Genomic DNA, 20,385 nt, shown 5'->3' on the forward strand with positions numbered 1-20,385 from the left:
GGTTGGAGAGATGTTACTCAGAGATACAGACCCTCCAATGTCCTTCAGATGAACACATTTGTCCTAATATTGCTCCCATGTGGGAGAGTACTGTGAACTAGCATTAATGCATTTTAAAAATTTGGAAGGGAAGAAAGAGCTGTTGCCTGATGTCTCAACTGTCCTCTCACCTACATTTTTACCAAAGTATGTACCATTCAGCATAGAAAGGCTATGCATATGCAATACTTCGTGTTTGTAAAATATGTGTAAGGAAAGAGCTAGCAGAGTGCATTATATCTATCCTATAGTCCACCTCTTATCTCCATCTCTAGCAAAAGATTATTGCAGGTGAATTTGCAGATAAAAGGAAGTACTTCTCTTAGTACTTTCTTCAGATATTGAAATTTAAATCTGTTACCAAAGATTCACAGAAATTTAGAATTGGAAATGATTCTAGAAATCATCTAGTCAAACTCTCTTTTTTTTTTCATGTGGAGAAAGTAAACCCAAAGAGGTCAAATAATTTGCCTAAAGTAACAACAGAATTGGTTAACTAAGGCAAGAGCTGGGACTAGAAATAAAGCTTCTTTATCCCCCCAGGGCCATTTTGGAGCAAGTGACTGACTGGATATCTTGGGAAATTATACTTAAATCTTCAGAGTAACAGTGTACATTTTAGCTAAATCTTGCTTTATGAAATAAACAATATTCTGTGAAATGAAAGACTTTAAAACCTCTTTATGTCATGAGAATAACCCAGGTCTGGAAAATATTTTTCTCCATTTTAAAGTGAAAACATTAATGACACATATAAAAAATATTTAGAAAGAACTAAAGAAGTGATAGTTTTTTGAGCAGTGATGCATATCAAGCTGTTCTATAAAAAATGGTCAGCACTGGACATTGTATGCATTTTAAAGTATTCTTTCACCAGGAAAATTCTTTTTTTTTTTTTACAGTCTAGGTCTTTTATTTCCTTTACACCCATCATGCCATGAATTCATAGGGAATGGGTTCTAACAAGTCAGGCTCCTTTCCTTGGTTCTCACGAAGTGTGCTTCTCTGGGTGGAGCAGGCTGGTGCTTCAGTTGAACCCAAGTACTTTTCTCTTCGGCTTCCTTCTTCTTCTGATCATTTTCCTTCACACTTTTCAGGAGCTATATAGGCTCTTAGAGTACTTAATATGCTGGATATGCACATTAACTCTCTTGGCAAGAATCTTGCCCTTAACTTGTTTGTTTACAATGATGCCAACCGCACACTGGGTAACACTGTAGAGTCTTCCAGTTTTGCATGGTAACATTTGTGGGGCATTCCCTTTTGAACAGTGTCCATTCCCTTGATATCTACAATATCACCTTGCTTGTAGATGTGCATGTATGTGGCCAAAGGAACAACTCCATGTTTTCTAAAAGGCCTAGAGAACATATAGCAGGTGCCCCTTCTCTTTCCCTTTGTGTTGGTCTTTTGGGCAAATCACTGGAAGATAGTGGTTCTGGCGGAAAGGCTACCAGGAAAATTCTTTAAGAAAGTCCTATAATTTAACATTTCTGAACAATACTGGATTGTTCATCTGAAAATCCCTGTGGTATTTTGATTTTTTAAGCCTCTAGCTAGATTCAGAATTCTGAAAGTACACTAAATGTCATATCATCTAATTTAAAAATCCATAAGAAAAAATATCACAACACTCAACACTAAAAAGAGGCGTTGAATAAAATGTTGCAGATAAAGTTACACCAAGAAGCAAATGACAATTTAAGGTCCATTATTCCCATTGCCATCTTCAGCATTAGTCTTTGAATTTAATAGGAAGAATTTTTCTTAAGAAAAACATGATTTACCATGGAATATAAAAATATCAACTTATGCATACATATAAATCTTGCCCTAAAGACACTGAACAGACCAAGTAATTATTTCAAATTACTAAATCATTCATATTGGTAGGAGATGCATACGGGACATAGCAAAATAGCACCAAACCTGAAGTTTAAATCTTCTAAGATATGAAGTCAAGAGGAATTAAAATATAGTGCATAAATATGATCATGTCAAAAGCATAAAGGAGATAGTCTGTAGGGACTCCTTCTGGTAAATATGGGACAGTTTGACATCAAAATAATAATACTGCTAATGAATTACTATGCATTGAAAAATTTCATAATCCATAGTATTAAACCAGAGAGAAAGAGAGAAAAATTTGAGAGAGAAAAAAGATAAAAGCTAATTTGGCAAACTATTAACAATTGATAAATCTAAGTAAGAGATTCATAAAGATTCATTGTACTACTCTTTTAACTGTGTGGTAATTTTGAAAATTTTCAAAATGAAATGATGAGGAAAACAGCATGTCTCCCTCCCTCCCCCCAACAATATATATATAGCAGGAGGGGGAAAGTAAAGGATAAGATCAGACATCTTTTGGTAGAGAACTAAAACTCAAATAAAGTGACCTAGGTAGAACCTCAGAATATTAATAGGATTAAGTGATTAGGTTATGGTCATAACTGGGAGGCTTAAACCCAATCAATTTTATGCACAATAACTTTTTTCTTTTTAAAGAATATGTAAACAAGAATGGAGTAGTCTGCTTGTTATGTGTGAAAGGGGAATTTGAAGAGCTTAATTTGACTAGTGCTGGGTTTCTAGAGGACAGAGGAGTCTGACAAGCATAGACTTTGTGTTAATTTGGCAGTTAAACCACCATAATAGAAATGGATATTTCAGGTACCAGCTATGGTGGTACAGTCATTAAAATTATCTAATTCCCTGCTCCTGACGACACTTCTGTAGATTTTTGTGGGGGAAGGGAGAAGAGGAACCACGTTGACTAATCAATAATGCTCTGTCCCTTTGGCAGGTATATTTCTATTGACATTGTTCTTGATACATCAGCTCCCTCTAGCTTACATTATGTAGAGACAAAACTTAAGACCATAAAACTTCAGTTCTTGTCTAATTTAAGTTAAAGGAATTTTCAGAAAATGGTTCATTATTCTTTCATTTAGATTTATTGACTATACATGATTAAATATGTCTAGGCAATTAGGAAAAATTGTATATCTGAGTTTTTAGGTGTGTCAACATGGGAAACAGAACCTGAGGCATGATAGAAATGGGGACGTTTTCTTCACGTAGTGTCTTCATTGTACTGCCGAATATTTCTGAAATGACCTTGAAGTTTAGCAATAATATCAGTAAGAAATGGATATTGGAGGGTAATAAACACTTTCAGGAAAGGCAAAAGAACTTTGGTACACTTTCCTATAGAATATAATATAGAATCTCAGTCAAGAGAGAATATCTCAACAAAATGATTTTTCCAACTCTCATCTGTGATGCTTTAGAGGATCTTTAATTCCCACAGAAATAAGTGAGTTGAAATTAATCCATTCAACAAAGATTTGTTCAATTTATATTACATGTGCCGCTTCACTCTGGGAATTCAACAGTGGTCCCTGCTCTCTTAGAGGTTTTGTTACATTGTCTATAATTTATTTTAAAATTCTTCAAGATGGAGAGCAAGGCAGTTTTCTTTCACAGGGCCCCTTATCTCTCAAACCATGCTCTATGTCATGTGTTTCACTGGCCTAAGTAGTGTATCAAATTATTTCAGTTTTCAGCCCAAAACCAGAAGAGAAACTAGTGGGATCCTATAATGACAAATCCAGGTATTGTCAAATCTAATTCAGTCTTACAAATAATTAAAATTTTCAAGAGATGATTTCCTGTCTGATGTGCTAGATCTTTGGTTTTTATCATTTAACAAATATTGGCCATATAACTTGTTTCTGAAGCCCCCCACAAGACAGTTCCATGATCTGTTTAGATACCCAAGGAGAGCGTTAGTGATGGCGGAACGGGAAGTAAGAGGATATCAGCGTTGGATATATGTGGGAACCCATTCAGCACCAAATAAATGTTATAAATGAAATAATCAGAACACAACAGAAATCATGGAACATCATGGGAATACCCTGGCAGGAAATGAATCAAGTAATCTCTACAAGCAAATATAATGAATAGAGTAACAGCAGTGATTACTACATCTTCGGACACTAAGGGAACTTTACATAACCACAAAAAACAAATAGGAAATGCAATACACCACAATAATTGTTCCCAGAAAGCCATTTTGGCACAAGCACAAAGGGATTTATTTTTAAAAATTAATAGACTATGCATTAGAAAGCAGCCATGTTGTGCAGGGTCAATTAGAGTCCTGGAGACAGATATCTGCTCAGTAAATTACCTCCAAATTTTAGAGGCAAAGAAATGAGTTAACATTTCTTCCACCTTTCCAGAAGGATATGTCATCTAGAATAATAAAAATAGCCTTAGCGGGCTTCCCTGGTGGCGCAGTGGTTGAGAGTCCGCCTGCCGATGCAGGGGACACGGGTTCGTGCCCCAGTCCGGGATGATCCCACATGCCGCGGAGCGGCTGGGCCCGTGAGCCATGGCTGCTGAGCCTGCGCGTCCGGAGCCTGTGCTCCGCAACGGGAGAGGCCACAGCAGTGAGAGGCCCGCGTACCGCAAAAAAAAAAAAAAAAAAAAAAAAAAAAAATAGCCTTAGCTGAAAGAGAGAGAGTCTACTTGACAGAAGAAAGTCAGCTAAGAACTGTGAAATAAATGATAGAATTACAACTATATGTGCTTTGCAAGCCCTAATGAGATTATTGAATCAGCCAAGACTTATCAATTGGTGCTAAAAGGATTAGGCATATGGCTGTTGGTAACCTGGACATTCACCAGTTCCAGCCAAAAATAAAAATTTGATCACAAGCTGAGAAACATACCTTTGCAATGGAAGAATCAGACTTTCAAACCCTTCAATCCTATGGCCAAATTTTATCACCACTGGTGGGACTACCAGACATTTGTGACTCCCAGTGTGATGCAACATGACCTATGATTCTAACTTTGGCAAAAACATGTAACTTAAACTTTATAAAGCCTTTAGTTTTGACTCCTAGATTACAGAGATTACTGGAGGCGAAGGAACAGGTAAAACACCAGCATATGAAAGGGATCAAACAATATAAGACATTCTAAAAGACAACTGGGAGAACTTCAGTAAGTCAGAATGTCATTACAAAATAGTACTATGGAAGAACAAAAGAGACTCAAGGGATTTAATAAGATGTTTTTGGATTGAATCTTGATTCAAATAGACCACTTATAAGCAGACAATATGTATGAACTGAGTATTAAGTGACATTAATAAATCATTAATTTTTTTAGGTGTGATAATGTCATTTTTGGCTATGTAAGATGTTTTTATTTTTTAAAAAAACATATTGAATGTTAGGATGGAATGTTCTATTTAATATTTAATTTAAAACACATCACCATAGGCAGTGTGATATATATGTACACATTAGCTTTAATCTACAAACTAAAAGCAGAATACATATACCAGGGATAGTTATCATTTGGATGACTACTCAAAAGCCCTTCAAAGTACCTGTTCTAGCGTCAACTATCTTTATCTCTAGCCACCAAAGTATTTATTAATTGACATAATGGATGTTAGCAATTATCTTGTATTAGTGAGATAATTGGTGTTCAATGTACATGGACTGGCTAGAAATATTTTGCAGGCACACTGGTCCTGAATTCAGTTGCTATAATATTAGTCCATCTGCCTTGAGTAAACCTTCCACACAAGTTGCTTGTCAGAGACCCAAAAAGGCAGCTGGACTTCACTGAGAATACTGAGAGGTGGGATGACCGTGTTGGTGTTTACATGCTAACAAATGCTTGCTGAGTTTCAAAATTCAGTCTGAAGCTTGCTTGATTTCTCACATTGTAATGTATCACCTCATACCTAGGTTGAGGAAAAAGAGACCCATGGTCTTCACCTCCATCTAACAAGTGGAAGTTGTTAACTACCTAACCACCAAAGGAACTGAATTGTGAAGGAGCAATGTAGCTTATGTCAGCTTGAAATAGGGTCTAAAGGACAGCGATAGAGAGTAATTTCAGGTACCCATCTATGTGAACACTGGGCTGAGTGCAAAAGCAATGGTTGACCGGACAGGGCATTGTTCTCAAGGAGCTTACATTTGTAGAGACAAAACTCAAGACCATAAAACTTCAGTTTTTGTCTAATTTAAGTTAAAGGAATTTTCAGAAAATGGTTAATTATTTTTTCATTTAGTCTTTTTATATATAAAATTAACATTTGGATATCTATTTTCAATTCAAATTTTAGTGCTTAGTTTAACTTCAACTAGTTTAGTTATCAATTCCTTGCCTTTTTATTTTACCCACAAAGCATATCACACTCCCTAAAATAGATTCTGATTATCTTTTTAACATCAAAAGTATATTTATGCTAGTTCTTTGAAGTTAATCTTAAGACATGTTAAACCTATAATTCCCACCAAAGTGAAAAAACAAAGGATGTTTTATAGGACCTCAGGTTCTAATTAATTAATTGAACATAAATCATTGCTTGCCATTTATATGCTAATTCTCAATAAGGCCAAGAAAAATTTCTCAGGTCTTTTATTCAAAAAGCATTGCTGGGCTTCCCTGGTGGCACAGTGGTTAAGAATCTCCCTGCCAACACAGGGGACACGGTTTCGAGCCCTGGTCCGGAAAGATCCCACGTGCCGCAAAGCAACTAAGCCCAAGCACCACAACTACTGAGCCTGCTGCGCTCTAGAGCCTGCAAGCCATAACTACCGAAGCCTGTGCGCCTAGAGCCAGTGCTCCACAATGAAGAGAAGCCACCACAATGAGAAGCCCATGCACCGCAACGAAAAGTAGCGCCCACTCGCCACAACTAGAGAAAGCCCGTGCACAGCAACAAAGACCCAATGCAGCCAAAAGTAAATAAATAACTTTATTTAAAAAAAAAAAAAAGCATTTCGGGACTTCCCTGGTGGCACGGTGGTTAAGAATCTGCCTGTCAATATGTACGGGACATAGGTTCGAACCCTGGTCCAGGAAGATCCCACATGCTGCACAGCAACTAAGCCCGTGTGCCACAACTACTGAGCCTGAGCTCTAGAGTCCGTGTGCCACAACTACTGAGCCCATGTGCCACAACTATTGAAGCCTGCACACCTAGAACCCATGATCCACAACAAGAGAAGCCACCACGATGAGAAGCCCGCGCACTGCAGTGAAGAGAAGCCCCCCGCTCGCTGCAACTAGAGAAAGCCCGCGTGCAGCAACGAAGACCCAACGCAGCCAAAGTAAATAAATTAATTAATTTTTTAAAAAGAGAGAAAAATCAACTTAAAAAAGAAGCATTCCTATTATTGAATCTTGTCAAAATAACTCAGCTTTGTGGAAGCATAGAAGGAGAAGGAAGCTGATTACTATTAGATCATTTAGGACTTGACACTTGTAGAGTAAGCAACATATTTTTAAAAATCAAAGGCCAGATGTTAAACCTTCCTGGTCAAGTGATGACTTGATTTAAGATTCCCTAGTCATAATTTGTTACAGCATTACAGATTTCAATATTTTCTATTAATCCTTTGTGCATGAAGTAGTTAATACAACTAAACAATATATATTTTACTTTAATTTGAAGCTAATTAACATGGTGTTTAAATATGATTTTTTTGCCCCATTTTATGTAATAGACCTACTCCTGAAAAATTGTCTAAACATCAATATTCATTTTAACTTTGCCAGGAACCCTTACTTAAAATAATAGCATCGAAATACACAATGAAAAAAAAATTATGTAACAAGAAAATTTATTTACACTAAATTTGTACATGCTTTTAGATATTAACTTTATGTTTGAATGTATTTCAAGTGCTCCTGGAATTTCTAATTAAAGTAACACATAGCTTTTAAGGTTCATTATTCCAGCCAAAAAAGTGGTTCATATTTCCAGCCAAATTAATTTATATTAATTAATTTAATATAATATATTAATATAATATTAATATAAATTAATTTATAATTTTTATATATGGGATTATGAGTCAAATTTACACATTAACAATCATTTGTTTCTTCTTATGACATTTGCAGTTAGGGTTGATAAGGCCAGCTAAAGAAAGGTTGATATATTTCCTCTAGGTCAATATCTGCCATTCTTGTTGCTTCCACCAGTGAAGGGTGGTGCTTTGAGATATGACCATGTCCTTGAGCTTTTCTCTCCATAGCTAAGAAAGAACAGGAGTGGCTCACAGGCCATTCAACTATTCACATTTTATTAAAACATTTTTTCCCTCAAAGAGTAAATTTTAATTACTAACATTTGCAGAAATATTTAAGGAAAATTAACGAACGTAAAGCACTATTTCAAGAAATACAGAAAAGTCTTCCAAGATCACAGGCTTGAAGGTAGATAACAAACTTTATTCAACTTGAATCTTTTTTTAGACCCTTCCTTTTTCCTATTTTAATCTACTTCCAGAAAACTGCTTCCTTTTGGCAGCTGATGATGTTAATTGTACTGTTGACTAAATTGCCCTAAGGAAGAACATCATGTATTTAACTGGTTTATAATCCTCAAGAATCCCAAATCCTCACTTGAGGAAATAAGTCTCCCACGAGAAAGTTTCTCTTTCTCCTGACTGAGTCCTGTCTACTCACAAATCTCAAAGAATCGTGTATTTTGAATAAGTTTAAAACATACCTGTCTCTTTTTTCTAGTTAATAGAAATTTTTTTTTTTTTTTTTTTTTTTTTTTTTGGCAGTACGCGGGCCTCTCACTGTTGTGGCCTCTCCCGTTGCGGGGCACAGGCTCTGGACGTGCAGGCTCAGCGGCCATGGCTCATGGGCCCAGTCGCTCCACGGCATGTGGGATCTTTCCGGACCGGGGCACGAACCTGCGTCCCCTGACTTGGCAGGCGGACTCTCAACCACTGTGCCACCAGGGAAGCCCAATACATAATTATTTTTGATGGGAGTTACATATTCAATGTATTCCTGAGCCCCCCTTATCAGTTCAGTACTTTGTTTTCTCTGAATAGTTTTTGGCTTTCTATAGAATAGTCAAGTCTCAAAGGACCCAAACATTTCTTTTTTTCTTTTGGGGTGCATTTGTGTGTATGTGTGTGTGTGCACAAATGCACGCTATCTTCAAAGTAGATTGGGGAAGACAGTGCTTATTTGCTCTTTTTATCATATTTTTTTAAAGTCTTTATTAAATTTGTTACAATATTGTTTCTGTTTTGTTTGGTTTTTGGGCCGCTAGGCATGTGAGATCTTAGCTCCCTGACCAGGGATCGAACCCGCACCCCCTGCGTTAGAAGGCAAAGTTTTAACCACTGGACCACCAGGGAAGTCCCTATCATATTTTTAATTACAAAATTCATGTACTTCTGATGGAAGCAGATAAAAATCACTCATTATTTCATGACCCAAAGATAAGAGTAATAAAAGTAATTGAATATCTTCCCAGTATGTTTTATGTATATGTATACATTTTTTACTTAATTTGTTTTTTTAAGAAAAAAGTTTCTATTATACGTATATTCTCTTAGCCAATTTTCCTATAGCAACATATTATAATATTTTCACGTATCAAAAAATATTTTTCTACAATGTTATTCTAATGGAATCAGAGTAATAAGGGTATTTTAAAGAAGCTGTACAGTGTTCATCTTATGCCTACCTTTAGAGATAAAGCAACAGGGACTTCCCTGGTGGCACAGTGGTTAAGAATCCACCTGCCAATGCAGCGGACACAGGTTCGAGCCCTGGTCTGGGAAGATCCCACATGTCGCAGAGCAACTAAGCCCATATGCCACAACTACTGAGCCTGCACTCTAGAGCCCGCAAGCCACAACTACTGAGCCACATGCTGCAACTACTGAGGCCCACATGCCTAGAGCCTGTGCTCCTCAACAAGAGAAGCCACCACAATGAGAAGATCGCACACCCCAACGAAGAGTAATAGCCCCCACCCGCTGCAACTAGAGAAAGCCTGCAAGCAGCAATGAAGACCCAACGCAGCCAAAAATAAATAAATAATTTTTTAAAGTGCGTCAATAAAAAAAGAGATAAAGCAACAGAAAAAAATTCATAACAACAAAACACAGATTGAGCGCTTCTTATTCATTTTTACATATCAAAGCAATTTTTGTCAAATGCCTACTATTTGCTTCTTATGTGCTGGGAAAAACAAACAATGAGTTCTTAGACCAGTTGCATTAAAAAACGTCAATCAAATATTGTTTATCTGTGTGCTGGGTACTATGACAGAGATTGGTTTAGGTGGTACAGGAGCACAGAAAAGGAGAATCTAAGTCAAAATGAGGGTCACCTGTTAAGTGACACTAACTAAAATTCTGAAGGACAAGAGGGAATGGTATTGCAGAACAAAGAAACAACATAAGCAAAAGGACTGCCTAGAAACATTCAGAGAGCATTTCATAAACTGATCCCATCTTAAGAATCAGTAGTGATACCAAAAGTCTACCCCTGGAGATTCCAATTCAATAAGTTTAGGGCCAGGCCAAGAATCTGCACATGTTAAATGCAGATTTAAATTGTTAAAATGCACATGTTAAATGCAGATTCAAATTGTTAAAATGCCCCCAAGAATTTCTTACATGCAGGCAAGGTTACAAAACAACACTAGTCCCTCCAAAAGGAAGCTTGATTGTTTCATAATAAAGAGGTAAGAAACTGGTCATCAAGCAAGACTTAGAAAGTGGCCAAAGACAGAATGTGTGGGATAAGCTTTGAAGTTTATCCTGAAAGATAAATGGACTAAATTCAAACTTGCAGATTATATTAGCATTTTAGAAAGATCACTCTGTGTAAAATGGAGTGTGATGTGGAAGGAAACTAGTCTTGAGGAAGCTGATGTGGCAATCTAAGTGAGAAAGTATGAAGATCCTAATCAAAAGCATGGTTATAAGTCAGGGAAAGAGGAGGACAAGAAATATTTAGGAAGTAAATGACACGGGGTTTCATGAGTGCTTGGTGACTGATGAGTGTTAGGTGTCAGAGTGACCTGGGAAGACTCCTGGGAAGTGGATTGGGAGACTGATTAGAGATGTGCCATTCACCAAAATAGAGCAGATCTGGGGAAAAGAAGGTTCTCTTTTAGATACGCTGAATTTTATTGGATATTCAAGTGTGGAATTCAGTCTAAGACCCAAGAGAAATTTTGATATGTGGTATGGTTTGGGACATGACAGCAATGGAAGTTGAAGCCATACATCTGAGAAGAGAAGACCACAGGGCCATGGGAAAGCCAATATTTAATGCTTAAGCAGAAGAAAAGGAATCTACAATGGAAACTAAAAAGAGTGTCAACTTTTTCTTTTTTTTTTAGTGATGAGAACAGTATCACAGAAAGAGAAGAACTTAGGAAGGAGAAAATGGTCATCCATGTCAAGTGCTACAGAGAAATCAAGCAAGATAAGGGCAAACAATGTCCAGTTAACTGTGCCGTGTGGAAGTCAGAAGTCAGAAGTCAGAAGTGAAAGTATCAAGAATGTCTCCTCTGGTGTGCCAGGCCAGTCAAATGATTCCTTCTTAGGAGCTGAATCTTGAGTGGTGATGCACAGTGGTTGGACCTGAGTTTGCAAATATGTGTGACCACAAAGGTCCACAGTTCCATTTTCTATGATCCTGAACTTTCTGCCCTCAGGAGGCTTGGTTGTTTAAGCATCTTCTTCTAGGCTATGAGTTACATCAGTATTTTTCCAATGAATTGTACTTTTTCTGTAAATTATTCTGATTTTGTTTCTTTTGCTTATAGTTAAAAAGCCCAAACTGATAGACTTGTTTTTTGTTTTGTTTTTGATGAGATAAAACATTGTTCTCTTTGTTTTCTAAGGTAAAGGAGGAGAGGGGAGATGATTGATATAATGAACTCATTGTGTAGGTAGGAAGGGACGGAGTCCAAGCCACAGGTTGAAAATGCACTTTACTTGGGCACCTCTTCCACCAGGAAGGGGAGGTACAGATGTCAATAAGTTTGTAAGGAAGAGGGAGAGGTAGATACAATTCTCACTTCATGTCCTTGGTTTTTCTCGGGGAAATGGCAGAACTGTCATCTGCTGAATCTGAGAAAACTTGGTGGCAAAAAGGGGATTTGAGAGGAAAGGGAAGATTTAGACTAACACTGTCAGTTGATCAGACATATTCACTATAAATGAGGACAAAACTGGAGTCAGAAAGCAGCAATATATAGTGACATCAGTGGTCACAGCTGTGTAATTTTTCTCCAGGAACTCTCAGCTGCTTAGTTCAAAGGCCAAAGGAAGAGAATGGCTGTATTAGAGTTGAAAGTAATATTGAAAGCATGAGTTAAGTGGTGGACACCAGTGTCTGGGGCTGGAAGGGGGAAAATGGGAAGACGGAAGGGGCTGATTGATTAGGAGAATATGGAGGACTCAAAGCACTTGGGGTCATGAGGTCAAAGAGCAAGCATAGTTCAAGTAAGGACAAGAAAATTATCACAAACAAATGGTGGAGAGAAGCAGATGTCTTGCTTAGACATGAAGCCTGAATCTGAATCTCTCTACAGATGGAGCATTCATGTTCATCCATCTTCTGTCCTATCATTCTTTCTTTGGATTCCTAATCTGATTTTCTGTGACTTTCACTCACAGGCTGGATGACCACTTGGTTGGGCCCTTGCAGAGAAAATATCAGCCTATTTGTTGAATATTAAGATCCTCTGAAAAACTGAAATGCTATGAAATTATGCAGTACAGTTTAGCCTAGTACATTAAGTGGTATTGAGAAGTACTTTTCTTCTCATTTTTTTGAGCTACCTAGTCCCTATTGCTTCCAGTAGAAAAATATCTGACTTCTGGTACTCTGAGCAAACAAGACTTTGGAAGATTCTTTGATCTTAACCAAACAATTACTGTTCCCTGTATTACTAGCCTAACCCTCACTTTTTTTCTTTCTAGTCCTTCACCGGCAGTAGAAATCATCTTTAAGAAAGGATAAGAAAAAGGGACCACAGGAATTCCCTGGCGATCCAGTGGTTAGGACTCTGTGTTTTCACTGCGGATCGCCTGGGTTCAATCCCTGGTTGGGGAACTAAGAACCCACGAGCCGCATAAAAAAAAAAAAAAGAACAGAAAAGAAAAAGGGACCATAATTAGGACATTGCTCTTTTAGTCTTAGTCTATTAATACTATCTTTACTACTTTACCTCAAAGGTTTAAAAAAATTCTATTGCTTAGTGCCACCCTTCTTTACTGCTGACTATGAAACAATGATCTGTTGCATAAATTGCCACCTACCTTTTATTCTGTAGCAGCCGTGTATTATAATTGTAAGGCCAGTAATTACCAATAAAGCCTTGGCAGGTTAGCTTACTTGGATACTGTGTACCATAGACCGCTTATTCTCCCGTCCTTGGCACAGTCCTCAAAAACGTGCCTTATCTCTGCAAGAAGAAAGTGGCTGAATTGCTCCATGTTCACCTCTCTAACTGGCAAGATGACTCAAACCACAAAATTTCATTACGTAGGGTTATTGTTTCATCTTGGTTTATGACCGACAACACATACTTTCAAATGCAGTGTGAGAAAAGTAAGAAAATGTAGTTACACTAATAACTTTGCAACAAAATACTTGTGTACTCCTTAAAATTCCATCCAGTGGTTGGAGTTATTATACTAAAAAGCCACTTGTTAGGTAAGCTGTGGATGAAGGTATGCTTCCTACACCAGGTGAAGGCTGGATGAAAGATTCTCTGTGATCTCTTCCAGCTCTGAGAGTTTAGGCCCAAAATACCAACTGAATTAAATTACAATGCCTGTCAACAATCCAAGGGCAAAGTTTGCTCCAGGCCTATAGTCTAGCCTTAATATCTTAAGAAAGATGTGACAGAATATAACACAACCAGTGCAAAAAGAAAGTAGGCCACATACCTGCATGATTGTAGGGGCAAAGAAGAAGAAATTGATTAAACGATATTGAGGATTAGTCTTGCATCACCTAAAAACATGTTAAAATTATATTATGTATCTCATTATCTGAGATTTCTATTCAATTCCATGATAACTAAAGACAACTACTGTATCTTTTAATTAAAAGAAGAGGAAATTGATTATGGAGGTTTTAAAATTTGAACAATGTCATAGAATTGAACTGGAAACAATTATCGGGCTTCCTAATGTCTAAGATAGAGAATTCTCCAGTTCTCAAAACTTGTCATTCCACAAACCTTCCAGACATTTTCCTTGATTTAATCAGCATCTCAAATTATTTACTGGGTGCTTAATCATGGTGCTGTTTTCTTCTAGGAAACACACTCACACAGAGCCTCTGTTCCGTTCTGTTCTGCTACTACACAGGAATAAGTAATAGTCTCACCTTTCCTCTGTTTTATTTTCTTTCCACAAGGAGAATGAGTTGCCTATCAGGAACAAAGGAGCAAGGACAAAGTGAAAATAATTAGTGGAAAGGAAAGGCAAAGTTGAAGGATAGGACCGTGAGAAAGAGGAGGAAGAGGTGTGTGCAGTTGAGCAGAGCAATCACATTCTCTAAACCCTTCTCATTCTCTTGCAATTCCCTCAGGGATTACAATTTGGAAGGCACTACAATGGTAGGGAATGTGGGCAGAGGAGAGACTGGGGCTGGAGAGATGTGCCAATGGCACGATCAGAGCCTAATAGATTGGCATTAAGGTAGAAGACAGTGTGGTTTTGTTTGGGTTAAAAAGGAGGGTCTGGACAGGTCAGCACCTAAGAAAGAAGCAAAACTCTAATTAAAACACTTAAAAAAAAAACAACAGGTATGTGTGCTCTGAAGTTTCTGAACTTATTTTATGAGTTTATATAATGTAATCACATATTTCCATGAAACTTCTTTGAGGTGAATTTTATTTCAATATTTCTTCTGTAAATTTGGGATAAGGGACAGTTATCTAGGGACCAGGGATGGAAGGACTGAGGAGAATAAAATGGAAGAAGAAAGGAAATCAGTACATGGAATGTTCTCAAGTTGGATGTGACCACAAGCAACCAGGACATGATCCACTTGGACCTTCTAAAGATGCTCAGAATTGTACACCCAAGGGATAGAAGAGGGTAGCATTAATCCACCGGAGGCTGTCTCTTACTGATCAAGAGTTGCCCCACAGGCATTAATTCTCTCTCTCACAGTGTGTGAGGCAGGTCTGTTACTTGACTCAGGCATCCCAGCCGCTGTGTAGAGTAACAATGAGGCTCTACTCAAGAGGTGAGAGCATGATGTCAGTTGTCACCTAGCTGAGGATGGTTGCCTAGTGATGGCTGGAGTGAGAGGGGGCCCACCAGGCTATGAATTGGGGCACACCAGTTGCCTATACAACAATTAGCCCTACTTGAAATTTAAAGAATTTAAAGCCCTGTGCATAAATAGAAGTGGAAAAATAGTAACTTTATAAAGAAAACTTTATCAAGCAAAGAAACATGGCAGACATCACCAATGATGGGACAAGATGACATCATGCACTTCCCGGTGCGATACACTGAGAACGAAACAGCATTACTCTTATGTAGTAAATCTGCCAAAATGTGTAACCTAGATCTAATCATGGGGAAACATCAGACAAACCCAAATTAAGGTACATTCTACAGAATAAATGCCCTGAACTCTAAAAAAAATCATAATGAAAGGGCACTTCCAAATTAAAGGAGACACAAAAGATATAAAAATTAAATGCAGTGAGTGATTCTGTTCAATCCTGAATCAGAAAAAAAGTCATAAAAGACATGATTAGGAAAATTTGCGAACTTTTAATAAGTCTGTTAATTAAAGTAGTATATCAGTGTTAAATTTTCTGATTTTGATAACTTTAGTATGATATGTAAATAAATATTCTTGTCTTAAGAAATATACACTGATGTATTTAGGGGTAAAGGAGCACTGATGTCTGCAACTTACTTTTTTAAAAATTTGATTACTTATTTATTTATTTTTGGCTGCGTTGGGTCTTTGTTGCTGCGTGCAGGTTTTTCTCTAGTTGTGGCGAGCGGGGGCTAATCTTCACTGCGGTGCGCAGGCTTCTCATTTCGGGGGCTTCTCTTGTTGCGGAGCACGGGCTCTAGGCACATGGGCTTCAGTAGTTGTGGCTCGCGGGCTCTAGAGCACAGGCTCAGTAGTTGTGGTGCACGGGCTTTGTTGTTCCCTGGCATGTGGGATCTTCCTGTACCAAGGCTCGAACCTGTGTCCCCTGCATTGGCAGGCGGATTCTTAACCACTGCACCACCAGGGAAGTCCCTGCAACTTACTTTCATATGATTCATAAAATTATAGATAGATAAGATAGGTAGGTAGGTAGGTAAACAGATGAGAGAGGAATAAACGTAGCAAAATGACAACAATGGGTGAATCTGGGTGAAGTACACAGGTGTTCTTCACACTAGTTTGCAACTTTTCTATAAGTTTGAAACTATTTCAAAAATAACTTAAAAATAAGCTCTAGATCAAATGAAATTACACTCAGTGTTCAACAGACCTGATTTCTAGTCCAAGTCACTGATGCCTGTCAAGTCTGAGTTTTCTCATCTGGAACCTTGTAGAATTTTTGTAAGAACCAAATAAGGTAATATATGCAAAAGAGGTTTGAAACATTTAAAATAACACGCAATTGTGTTGCACTGTTAGAAATGAGAGTCTGACACTTGAAAGATGGCTTAATAGTTGCAGGGCCTGATCAGGCATCATCTAAGCAGTGACAGACATATGCAGACAAATGGAGGAATGAGATAAAATGAAAGAAGGGGGGCATTTTAGATCATTTTCAGCTACCAACTCCCTATTCCCAAATTGGTTCTCTTCAACAGGATTTATTATCTACTACATACTAGATAATGTGCATATTGCAAGAATTGAAAGGATACGTGTTTTATATCCTCAAGGAATTCAGAGTCTATCACAGGATAAAACTACAAAAATAAATATCTGTAATATGATGTATTAAGAAGCATCTACAGAAAAACAAATAAGAAACCAGTAAATCTGAGGTTTGGGGGCAGATATAAGAGGGTTTCTGGCAGGAAAAATATTTGAACTGAGCCTTGATGAATAAGGAGATCACTTAAAATTAAGAAAAGAGCATTTCAGGCAAAGAGAATGTCTGAGAAAGGTATAAAAGTACTTGATTTCCTTACTCTCTTGGCAATTTTTTGCCTCCTCTGTGAACACCTCCCCCACATAATTTCCTAACATTCATGATGCCATGAGAATTCCCTCTATTTTAATTTCTTTTCTGTCACTATCTTTGAAATTTTAAAGTCTGATAGAATACTGGGTGGCCTACCACAGTATGAGGAATGAATGAAACCTGCTGATAAAAATTTGTTTGTTTTAGGGCTAATTAATTTTCTTAAATCTGATCCTGGATCCCAAGAAGGTCATGGAATTGCTTAAAATAAAGAAGCAAACATCTGCATATCATGCAGTTCTCTTCTTTGCTTTGGAGTTTGGGTTATCTCATAGAGCATTTTGATTAATGGTGCAGATTAGTCTAATGATTAAATCAGACTGAAGCTCTCAGAAGTGATGTCAGTGAATACACATGCTGTGGAAAGGCAAAGAAGCAAGACTTCATAATGCCACTAAGAGCTATTTTGGGTGCCCATAAGATGTCTTGGTTGGTACAGAAAACAGTAAGATATGTCCCGATTTAGAACAGAAGTGAAAGACACTTCTGTGGTTAATCATTTCACTTGCAACAAGGGAGCAGAAGCCCCCAGCAGACACACACCACTGGTGCTACAGACAGGTAGGAGAGTTTCCGTTTCAATTTTGCTCTCTCTTTCTCTGAAATGATTATAGCTTCTGCTTTTGAACAAACGGTAACAGTTTCTGATCCCCATTTTACTGCCATTGAAGACCAAAGTGAGAACTTGTTTTTGACACAGGAAATGCTGGTGAAACTCCTAGCGCTGTCAGTACTTTCTAAGCAAATTTAGGCACGTTTCTTCCACTCTTGTGCTTTGAGATCTTCCTCCCTCCAAGATACTCACTGGAATCCGGAAGCTAAAATAATCCAGATCCTGGGTACTACTGACTTTTTTTAAATTGGTACAAAGACTTATATGAAGCAAAGTCTGAAAACTGTTCTAGTCACCTCAGAAGAAAAATATATACTATAAAATCATCGACTTAGAAGGCATTGCTAGAACCTTGCTCCAACTCTGCAATATATTGACCAAGATAAATTTACAGGGCACAATAAGTTAAGATGGGTATTCTAGGCCTTTTGTTTTGAAAAGTCAACAAAGTGCAATTTGTTAAAACAGCTTTAGCTCTGTAGTCTTTGCCAATTTATGCTAAAAGAATTCATTTTTATACATTTTTTTATACATTATACACACAAATTCTTCCCTCTCTTCTGCTCTCTTCACCAAAGCAATCCATATGAGTAAGATCTCTCTCCACTTGGTTTAGGCCATCTCTGGCTCTTCTGGAATATTCTATCCCTCTCAAGCTGCCTTTGATGTGCAGTTTAAATGTACTTTACCTTTAATGAAAATAACAGCTGGCAGGCAAGGGAGGTGGGAAGAAAGATTTCTCAGATTCTGGAACTCTCAGGTTCCATCCTCAGGGTGGATTCTGAAATCCTCAGAGATTTTCAGAAATTCTCTAGAGGAAGCTTTGTTAACACACAGCCACTGTAGCCCACATTGGTTTTCTCCCTTAGGGTGTAAGGCTTTAATTAACAATATTTAACTTAAATAGTCCCACAGCACCACAGCTTTGTATGCCTTTCCCAGGTGAGCCAGATGGACTGAGGAGACTCCCAAGAACTACTATTTCTTGTTTGCAAGCCCTTCCAAGCTCCTTGCCAAGACTCTCTCCCATGGCTCCCTCTCCTCTACAACAAATTCTCTCTTTTAGTTAATACTTAAAATCTATTCATTTAAGCTTTATGCCTTCAGTCTATATGTTTTAATTTCTGATAAAATGAAAATGCTTTCTGCAGTACTATTAATTACACTCTACTGTAATGGATGAATCGAAAAACAATTTTGATAGGTAGATGAACGCTTAAGACTTGGAGAGTGAATTAACCATTATTGATCACTTTGAGAATTAATTAACAATTACTGCTCACTTACTATGTATGAGCTCTGGACTGGCACTTTTTGAAAGGCACTTTTGGTATGTTACTTATTTTAAGTCTCACAATAATTCTGCCAAGCAGGCATTCTTATCTCTATCTTTCAGAAGGGAAAATTGAGATTCAGAAGGTAGGAAGGGTTTACACCACCTGTAAGTGGTAGCCAGAATCTAAACTCATGTCTGCCAGTCAGATGCCAAAGCTGAGGCCACAGTTTTGCTGAGACCCAGAACAGGATGTGCACGTTATCTTGGACAGTAGCAAGAAGAGAGTGGATAGATGAGAACCAGAGATCTGGGGGAGGACTAGTTTGAGGCTTGTGAAGGAACACAAGAATAAAAGAAGATACAGTGAGAGAAGTGAAACATGAAGAGACTATCTACTCACGTAAGAACGTTTACTGAGGAACTACTTTGACGAAGATGCTGTGCTAAATCGTGGCACAGGAGGGAAGAGGCAAAAGCCTCCAAGAGCTCAGGCAAGTGTGGAGACTGCAGGTCAAGGGCAGGCTGCAAATTAGTGGCCCATTCAATGTTGACCTACCCAAGAGTTTTCAAACTTTTTTAAAATTTTCCCCTTTTTTTGGTTATTTTTTAAAATAAATGATTTATTTTTTAAAATAAATGATTTATTTTTTAAAACAAACTTCAAAAAGTAACAAAGGATGCAGAGTAAAGAGTAAGTAGCCTTCCCAACTCTGTTCCCAACCACCCAGTTCCCCATCACAGAGACAAGCCTTGCTTTGTTTTGTTATATTCTTCCACAGATAATCTTTGAATACATTTAGTACAATATATACATAAGTATTATATATAACATATATTCTTTAAGATAAAATACATACATGTTATTTTAAAAATATAAAGACAAATGGTAGCATAGACTATAAACTGTTTATTCTACACCTTGCTTTTCTTAACAAGTCATGTTAGTACATACAGGCTGCCTTATTCATCCTTATGGCTATATAGTATTCCATTGTATTCATGTGCCATAAGTTATTTAACCAGGACTCTTTTGATGGACACTTAAGATGTCTCCAATATTTTACTATTAAATAAGTGCTGCAGTGAATATCCATATGCACATATCATTTTGCAAGTATGTAAGCATACTTGCATGGTAAATTCCTAGAAGCAGAATTGCTGAGTCAAATACATGCATTTATGTATAATTTTGACAGGCAATGCCAAAAGGTCTCCACAGAAATATTCTCAAACTCACATTCCCACAAGTAGTATATGAGAGGATCTATTTCCCTATCTCATACCATACCAGACCTTAGCCAATCTGTAGATGGAATACAGAGTCTCTATGCTGTTATTTGAAGGGCCAACATTTTTTTTTTTCTTGCGGTATGCGGGCCTCTCACTGTTGTGGCCTCTCCCGTT

The 20,385-nt window shown here is 37.6% G+C and overlaps 1 pseudogene across 1 annotated transcript; it reads right to left on the reverse strand.

Annotated features, from left to right (window-relative positions):
• Nucleotides 1-840: 840 nt before the first annotated feature.
• Nucleotides 841-13,817, reverse strand: LOC309958933 (large ribosomal subunit protein eL21-like; annotated as a pseudogene). Its single transcript has 2 exons — nt 13,812-13,817; nt 841-1,446 (listed from the first exon to the last, which is right to left on the reverse strand). The product of its transcript is annotated as a large ribosomal subunit protein eL21-like (transcript).
• Nucleotides 13,818-20,385: the final 6,568 nt, after the last annotated feature.

The sequence above is a fragment of the Leucopleurus acutus genome, assembly GCF_964270905.1.
Source record: "Leucopleurus acutus genome assembly, chromosome: 3".
NCBI classification, from domain to species: domain Eukaryota; kingdom Metazoa; phylum Chordata; class Mammalia; order Artiodactyla; family Delphinidae; genus Leucopleurus; species Leucopleurus acutus.